This window comes from Dromiciops gliroides, chromosome 6 (assembly GCF_019393635.1).
Source record: "Dromiciops gliroides isolate mDroGli1 chromosome 6, mDroGli1.pri, whole genome shotgun sequence".
Taxonomy (NCBI): Eukaryota; Metazoa; Chordata; class Mammalia; order Microbiotheria; family Microbiotheriidae; genus Dromiciops; species Dromiciops gliroides.
In genome coordinates this window covers 77,602,359-77,611,099 of record NC_057866.1, presented here as the reverse complement: position 1 = coordinate 77,611,099, position 8,741 = coordinate 77,602,359, and the positions used below count along the sequence as shown (strand labels likewise).

The following is an 8,741-nucleotide window of genomic DNA, read 5'->3' as shown; positions in this document are numbered from 1 at the left end:
GCACTTTACACTATATCACGCTAAAGGGCTTGTGGTACGCAACCTCCAGTGCCAGTGAGGGACTCCCTACTATATACCAGAAAGGCAAATATGCATTTGCTAAAGGTTATGGATAGCCCTATCTCCTTGGTTTCAGTGACAAATGGAGTTTGAAGTACAAAATTGTCTTTGGGAACTGATTTTCTTGCTTTCTATCCCATACCCCACCCTGAACAATAACCCTAATGCTCTATCTATTCAGGGGGCCATGCAGAAGCATAGGTCTTAGTATATGGAACTTCTCAAGGTCGAAGACAGAAGAGGAATGGAGACCAGTGAGAGAATTTCCCTCTGTGTCTTATCCAACCATTGGATCTAGTTAATGGAACTCTAGTTACACTAGTGGAAAAACTAGCAGGTGTAAACCAAAATTTACACTGAAAGATAGAGAAATAGAGCTGAGAGACACAGAGACAGAGACAGAGAGAGTGCGTGCACTTATTAAGTGCTTCTTATGTACATACAAGACACTGTGCTTAGCAGTCAGGATAAAATTTTCAGCAACTACAACAGTCCCTACCCTCAAGGAGCTTACATTCTTTTTTTTCTTTTCTTTTTTTTTTAAACGGGGCAATGGGGGTTAAGTGACTTGCCCAGGGTCACACAGCTAGTAAGTGTCAAGTGTCAGAGGCCGGATTTGAACTCAGGTACTCCCGAATCCAGGGCCGGTGCTTTATCCACTGCACCACCTAGCCACCCCTAGGAGCTTACATTCTAATGAGGAAAAGCAAGACATAAAAAAAAACCTAGAAAAGCTATATGAAGGGATGAATAAAGAGCGTAATGTAGTAGATAAAGAGGAGTGCTACAGCATAACAGCAAATGTGATGTATGTCTGGGCTCTTCCCTAAATAGTGATTGATGGAGGGAGTCACCCATGAGGAGAGGAGGATTTTTGGATTCCAGCTAAGTCAACAAAAAAGAGTGTTTTTGTTGACTTGGCTGAAGTCTAAGAAACTTCCTTGTTGACATTAAAGTGATGAGCCAAGAATCCCAACCTCAGCATCCAGTCATGAAGATTTCCTGAGAAGCAAATGCCTCCCCCCTCCATGTGCCAATGGGAGTTCAGAGGTTTGCATTAAATATCAGAACAATGTTCATTTCCCTGAAATGGGAGTCAGGGAGAGTGAGGTTCCACCCTGTGAGAGTGGAGAGAATTTGGATGGTTTTCATTTCTAACATACATGTGTCTATTGCTTACACATGTATACTAGTATTTACACATGTGTACTAGTATTTATACATGTGTACTAGTAAAAAGGAATCCTCGTGAGGAGGTCTTTGGATGGTAACAAGGAAGGAAAAGAAAGATCTTCTTAGAGTAGGTTGCATATTTCAAACTAACAACGTGGTTGGGTAATTCACACAGATATCCCAGACCAATGAGAGAAAAGTGGTATCATCTGCAAAGGGGTAAAACTAGAATGGCAGGCAGCATGCTGAGAGCCAGAGAAAGCATCTTGTCCACTCCCAGGGAGCCCTCTAGTGTTGGGTGGGGCATATGACAGGTGGACTTTAAGCACATGTAGAACTCTCTACTGACTTACAATCATTGGTTACAGCTCCCTATACACTTAGGATCACCCATCTTAGATCTAAAGCTAAAAAGAAATTCAAGAGTCCATGTAGTACAAATCCTTGATTTTACAGTTGAGTAAACTGAGGCCTAGGGTGATTAAATGTGAAGATAAAATGCAATACCATATGAAAAGTGTTTTGCAACCTTTAAAGCATCATATAAATGCTAGCTATTATTAAATAATTCACCCAACGTTACATCATGCAGGTAATGTCAGAGAAGGGATCCAAAGATCTTTTTTTTTTTTGAGATGAGGAGGAATGCTGATCAATGAACAAGTAGAGTTCATAAACTGAGTGTTGTATGCATGACTTTTGTACTAGTAAATTCCAAATAAAATTATCAAACACCTAACAATGTAATAACTTAGAGGGTGCAGGAAAATTTAAGCTTGGGCTAGGTATCCCAAATGCCCTAATGTAGTAACAGCACTGGTTATAACAACATTATTAAACAACAATAATAATAATTCACATTTATATAGTGTTTTACTATCACAAAATGCTTTATATGCATTCATTTTATTTCATGAACTTCATCTAATCTGCAACAATCTTCGGTTGTATTGATTAGTGCAAATATAAATATTCTTGTCTTAAACAGGACATTAAGACTCAGAGGTTAAGTGACTTACCTAAGGTCACACAGTGACCAAGCTAGAACTTTGAATCAACAGTTATTAAAATTAGAAGGGATCTTCTTAATAGGTTGTCTGGTACCTTGTTTGTTGTTCATGCTTAATTCTCGAAGAGGACCATGACATTAGAGTGTTGTCATGACTCGCTGTGAATTGGATTTAAGTGAGGAAGGGCTGTTCGAGGTCACCAACCTCACTCTTTCCTCCAGAGCCATCTGGGTCCAGTGGCAAGACAGATGTCAGGGCCACTGGAGATGGCGCCAGATGTTTCTAAAGCAATTAGGATTAAATGATTTGCCCAGGGTCACATAGCTAGTAGTGTCTAAGGTAAGATTTGAACTCAGGTCCTCCCAACTTCAGGGACAGTGCTCTATCCACTGCACCACCTGGCTGCCCTCATCTGGTACCAGGCATGGGGTAGAGGGAAAAAATTTGTGAGCATTTAAAAATAATATCATCATGACTATGTTTCAATGTAATTGTTTTCCTTTATAATTCTATACAGTTAAAAACGTGATTCTGAGAAGTGGTCAGTAGACTTCACCAGAATGTCAGAGGGGACCATGATGTAAATAAGGATAAGAACCACAGACCAGTCCAAATGCCTCATTTTAGAGGGAGGGGAAGCGTGGTCCAGTGGAAAGCTCACTGACCTTGAAGTCAGACAATCTGGGTTTCTCTGGTTCTGACCCTTAATAGCTTTGTGACTATGGGCAACTCATTTGACTTTTATGAGCCTCAGTCTCTACATACGTAAAATGACAATAATAATATTTCTATTGGCTCACAAGGTTTTTATGAGAGAAGTACTTTGTAAATCTCGAGGCAGTCACATATAAACATGGGCTATTATTTAATAGTTGGGGAATCTGTTACCTAAGGCAGGGAAGTGAACTGTCCAAAGGTACAGAGAGTGTGGGACTACGGTCTCCCAAGGCTCATGCTAGCCTGTTTCGGCTAGGCCACACTGCCTCCATGGAAGATCCCTTAGCTGAGATGACTACACTGTGTCACACAGCTTGCTTTGTCACATTCAGGTAAGTGTCCATCTCTTTGCTTGAAGACCAAAGCCTCAGTGCAGCCTCTGGATATCAGAAGTGACTATAGTTTTGCTGAGGGTAAGTCAATCAAAGCCATAAATTCTCAAGATATGGTCAGGGGACCCCTGGAGGTCCTTGAGACCTTTTCAGAGGGTCTGTGAGACTAAAACTATTTTCATAATAATTCTAAGATGTTTTCCTTTCTAATGTGGTACATTTCAATAGATTTAACCCACATAAAGAAAAGTTCTTGGGGTAGTGGGGAGCTCAATAATTAAGGCAGTCCTAAGACCCAAAAAGTTTGAGAGTAGGTGATCTAAGGAAACCTCTGAAATACTTCATGGAATCATAGGATCCCAGATGGAGAGCCAGAAGGGATCCTAGAAGCCATCTAATCCAACCCCTTCATTTTACAGATGAGAAACTGAGGCCAAGAGAGGTGCCTTGCTCATGGCTATACAGCTAGTGTGACTGAAGCAGTATCTGAAGTCGTATTCCCGACTCCATGTGCAAAATTCCATCCACTATGCCACTGTAGCACTCCTCTGTTCTGCTTCTTATAGGCTAGGAGGTCTCTTACAAAATTGGGAAGGAACTGAATTTTGTCTTTGGATCTTCCACCACTTTTCTTCTTCAGGAGATGCAGACCTCCTGTGTGTGCACCTGCATTCAGTTACACAGGGCCATTCTCTCCATTAGCTTCCACATCCTCACACCCAACAAGGTGTTAGATAATTAAGGATCGATTTATGACCCTTTCCATTTTGATAGTGAACTCAAAGGAAACAAATTAATCCTTAACTGGAGAATTTCAAGCATTGGTGGGAGGTAGAAGTGGGGAGATAACTTGAGACAGACAGGGTGACCTGCCCAGGACCCTTCCAATAATATCTCACAGGTGGCCATCTTCTCTACCCAGTCACTTGGCTGGCATCCAATGCCTTATTCCCTGGGAGCTATAGGACAGAAAAGGTTAGATAGAATTAGGGAAAGGGAAGGGAAGGTCTGAAGAACTTTCCAGAATACTGTAATACAAACTAAGGTAGCACCCACAAACTTGGGGCCATAGAGAGAAAAGGCTCTTAAACATTCATTGAAAGCCCACAGTGTTCAAGGTACTCTTTTTTTTTCTTTTCTTTTTCTTTTTTCTTTTTTTTTGGTGAGGCAATTGGGATTAAGTGACTTGCCCAGGGTCACACAGCTAGTAAGTGTTAAGTACCTGAAGCCAGATTTGAACTCAGGTACTCCTGAATACAGGGCTGGTGCTCTATCCACTGTGCAACCTAGCTGCCCCTTCAAGGTACTCTTGAAGATGGTGAGAGCCTCTGAGGAATGTGGTTGTTTAAAAGGAGGATACATAAAGGGGTAGATGGGAGAGCCCCAGAGACAAAGAATGCTGAGAGTCAGGCCTGTGTAGAACATGAAGTGCAGTGAAGCATTAGCAGCCATATTGAAAACCCAAAGGAAAGCTGATCTGACAGTCTCTGAACACCACCCTGGGATCCTCTGATACAAATGCCCTGAAAACAGGCATGAGCTTATTCTCATTTGTAACCCAAATTCTCCTAACCCAGAACAGACAGGCAGTCCCTGCTACTTCCCATCCTCAAAGACCTATTCTTCACTTCCTGACATGGCTGGTGATCTGCTCGTTTGCCAGCTCAGTGATGCTGGTCTAACCAAAGATACGAAGAGGGAAAAACGCATCCAGAGTGGACACGGCGTGGGGATAGCTCTGAGCTTGCCTCATGACAACCTGCTATGAGGCACTGTTTCCAGGAATTCAGTTGTCATAAAGCACTTCACCATAAAAAGAAATTGGATTTGAACTGGGTCCATGATATTTATACTTCCGCTCTCTGAGTTTTAGTTTCCTCATCTGTAAAAAACATGGCTATGTCACAGGGTTATTAGGAGGAAAGACTTTGTAAACTTTTAAGTGATTGATAAATATGAGTTTTTATTATAATAATTATTATTTCATTCCAGCTTCACATCCATCCCATGGGGCAAATATCATCATCCCCATCTTACAGATGAGGAAACTGAGGCACAGAGCATTTAAGTTAAGTAGCCCAAGCGGGTAAAGTCATGGTGGTAGGACTCACACCCAGATCTTCTGACTTTAAGTCCAGGGTTCTCTCTACTCCTGGCTTCTATGGGGTAGAGTAGTGTAGTTGAAAGAACACTGGTCTTTGAGCTGGGTAAAGTCCCAGCCATGACACTTGCTAACAAGAGGCCACCTGGGCAAGTTGAAAGATCATCATAAGGGACATTTGAACACAAAGCTCTGACTCAGACATTTTCTAGCTGAATGACCCTGGAAAAGTCACTTCAACCCTCTCTTTCCTGATCTATAAAAGAGAAATAATAATATTCACACTGTCTGAGCTACCACATAGGAGCAGTCTTTATGAATTTTAAAGGGCTCTAGGCATTAGCCACTAATTATAATATTACACTTTTTTTTAATTGGAGATTGGGTTTAAAAGTGAAGTCTAGGGGGCAGCTAGGTGGCGCAGTGGATAAAGCACCGGCCCTGGATTCAGGAGTACCTGAGTTCAAATCCGGCCTCAGACACTTAACACTTACTAGCTGTGTGACCCTGGGCAAGTCACTTAACCCCAATTGCCTCACTAAAAAAAAAAAAAAAAAAAAAAGTGAGGTCTAGGGGACAGTTAGGTGGTACAGTGGATAAAGCACCAGCCCTGGATTCAGGAGGACCTGAGTTCAAATCCAGCCTCAAGACACTTGGCACTTACTAGCTGTGTGACCCTGGGCAAGTCACTTAACCCTCGTTGCCCTGCAAAAAAAAACCAACAACAAAAAGTGAAGCCTAAGCATACTGTAGGAAACCACTAGGACAGAATAATCACCAAATAGTAAGGTCCTGGATCCTAAGCTAGAACCTCAGAAAGCGTTTCTAGTCCAACCTACTAAGTCTAAACTTACACAGACAATAAAGACAGGTTTTGAATCCTAGTCTTCCAACCACACAGGTAGAGCTGTTTCCCTCAAATCACTCAGACTCTGCTGAGCTCCTGTTGTCCCACACGAAATGTCTTTGTCACAGTGTGTTTCCCAATGTCTTGACAAGCCATCGAGATCTGGATTAAGTTGCAAGTAAACTTGTACAATGACTTTGCCAACATGATATGAATTCAACCTATATTCTAGCAGGCTCAACCAGCCTCCTGAGTGTGCCTTGATCACATGTCTCTGTCATCCTGGGCTGCAGGGTGGGGCTGACTGCCCTGTTAAGCTATTTTTAATCCACCTGAATTGTGTTCAAATATAGTTCAAAAGTGATTATTGAAAACAATTGCAGGAAAGGTTTCTTTCCCAAACACATGACATTCATTGGTGAAGATCTAGGAGGCAAATGAAAATAAAATGATTAAGAGAAAGAAATATAAGTTGTTTGTGTGTGTGAGGGGGGGGAGGGAGGAAAAGGGAGTGAGAGGGAGAGAGAGAAAGAGAGGAGAGAGAGGGGGAGGGAAGAGAGGAGAGGGAGGGGAGAGAGAAAGGGAGAGAGAAGAGGGAGAGAGAGAAAAAGAGAAAAGGGGGAGAGAGAAAGAAAGAGAGATGGGGGAGAGAGAGAGAGAGAGAGAGAGAGAGAGAGAGAGAGAGAGAGAGAGAGAGAGAGAGAGAGAGATGATCCTTTCAGACTTTTGTGTTTGTTCTTCCCTTGCCTAGTTCCATTGTCTGTGGGAAAAAGAGAGATGTGGCCACCCTAGCCACCCTTCAAAGAGACTAAAATGAAGACCTCTCCTAGAAACTCATATGTTATTGTGCCAAAATGGAAGCAGAAAGTACCAAAGCCTGTCAAGCAGTCTATCAACATGCATTTATTAAGCACTTACTATGTGCTAGGCACTGTGTTGGACTCTAGGGATACAAAAAAAGGCAAAAACAGCCCTTCCCTTAGGGAGCTCACCTTCAAATGGGGGAGACAACATTTTAATAACTAGGTCCATACAAGATATATACAGAGTAGATAAAAGGTTCTCTAAAAGGGAATTAGCAACTGGGAGCCTGGGGAAAATCTTCTGGAGGAGTTTTTTGAGATGTGAGCTGAGTCTTAAAGGAAACCAGGGAGGTGAGGAGGCAGAGCACTAGAGGCATGGGATACATCATGTGCATGTATGGAGATGAGATGAGAGATGGAGTACAGGCTGTGTTCAAGAAAGAGCAAGTTGGTCATGGTAGACCATGCATACAGAGTGTTTGGAGAATAAACTAGAAGACTGGAAAGGGAGAAAGAGCTTTTACCTACAACTTAGAAGCCATGAAGCTCATTGAGCAGGTTATTAACACAGTCAGACCTACACTTTAGGAAGATCATTTTGGCAGAGGATCGTTTGAATTGGAGAGAGACACAAAGAGCAGAGAGAAGGCTATTGTGATAATCCAGGGGAGAGGTGACAATGGTCTGGACTAGGGAAGTGACTATGTGAGTGGAGAGAGAAAATGAATATGTTTTCAGAAGATGTTTTCATGGTAGAAACGAAGACGTGGCAACAAATTGGATGCATAGGTGAGTGAGATTGAAGATCGAGATTTACACTAAGGTTATGGGCTTGGGTGACTGGGAAGATGGTGATTCTGTCCATAATAATAGGGAAAGACAGGAGACCTTGGTGGGGAGAGAAAAGGTAATAAATTCTATTTTGGGCATGTACAGGCTGTCCTTGTTCAGAGGAAACACAAGTTGGGCCAGCAGTGGAAAGTGAGTGATCAAGTGAGCAGGCATGATTGCAGTTTGAGCTGACTTGACCATGGGGGACTTTGAGAAGGGCAAGAAAATCTTCATGCAGAAGTGTGCCCAGTGCCACACCATGGAGAAGGTGGGCAAGCACAAGACTGGCTCCAACCTGAGCGGGCTCTTGGGCCGCAAGACCGGCCAGGCTCCGAGGTTCTCTTACACCAATGCCAACAAGAAAAAAGGCATCACCTGAGATGATGATACATTGATGGAATACCTGGAAAAGCCCAAAAAGTACATCCCGGAGACAAAGATGATCTTCGCCAGCATGAAGAAGTCAGAGAGGCCCAACTTGAGAGCCTACCTTAAGAAGGAGTAACTGTTGTCTGTTGCCTTATTTATTCCAAACAGAGGTCTCTGCTGATGAGATTTCTTTCCTTTTCTTTTTTTTTTTTTGCATGTACCATGATGACCCTATTTAAATTGGTTTCATAAACCTGAGAATTTTGATCATGAATGGCTGTTTACAAATTATGTTCAGCAGTCCTAATAAAGGAATTATGTAGATTAAAAAAATCTATTTTGGACATGTTGAGTTTGAGATGTTAGAGACAATTTATTCCATCATTATAGCATATACAAAGCTGTTTTAGCCATGGGACATGGGAGGACTTGAAATATATTGAAGGAACCCACAAGTACTGGCCCAATGAATGCATAAAAGGAAATATACATTGTTCA

The 8,741-nt window shown here is 42.2% G+C and overlaps 1 pseudogene; it reads left to right on the top strand.

Moving 5' to 3' along the window:
- The first annotated feature begins 8,073 nt into the window (after nucleotides 1-8,073).
- Nucleotides 8,074-8,379, top strand: LOC122732016 (annotated as a pseudogene).
- The last annotated feature ends 362 nt before the right edge of the window (nucleotides 8,380-8,741 follow it).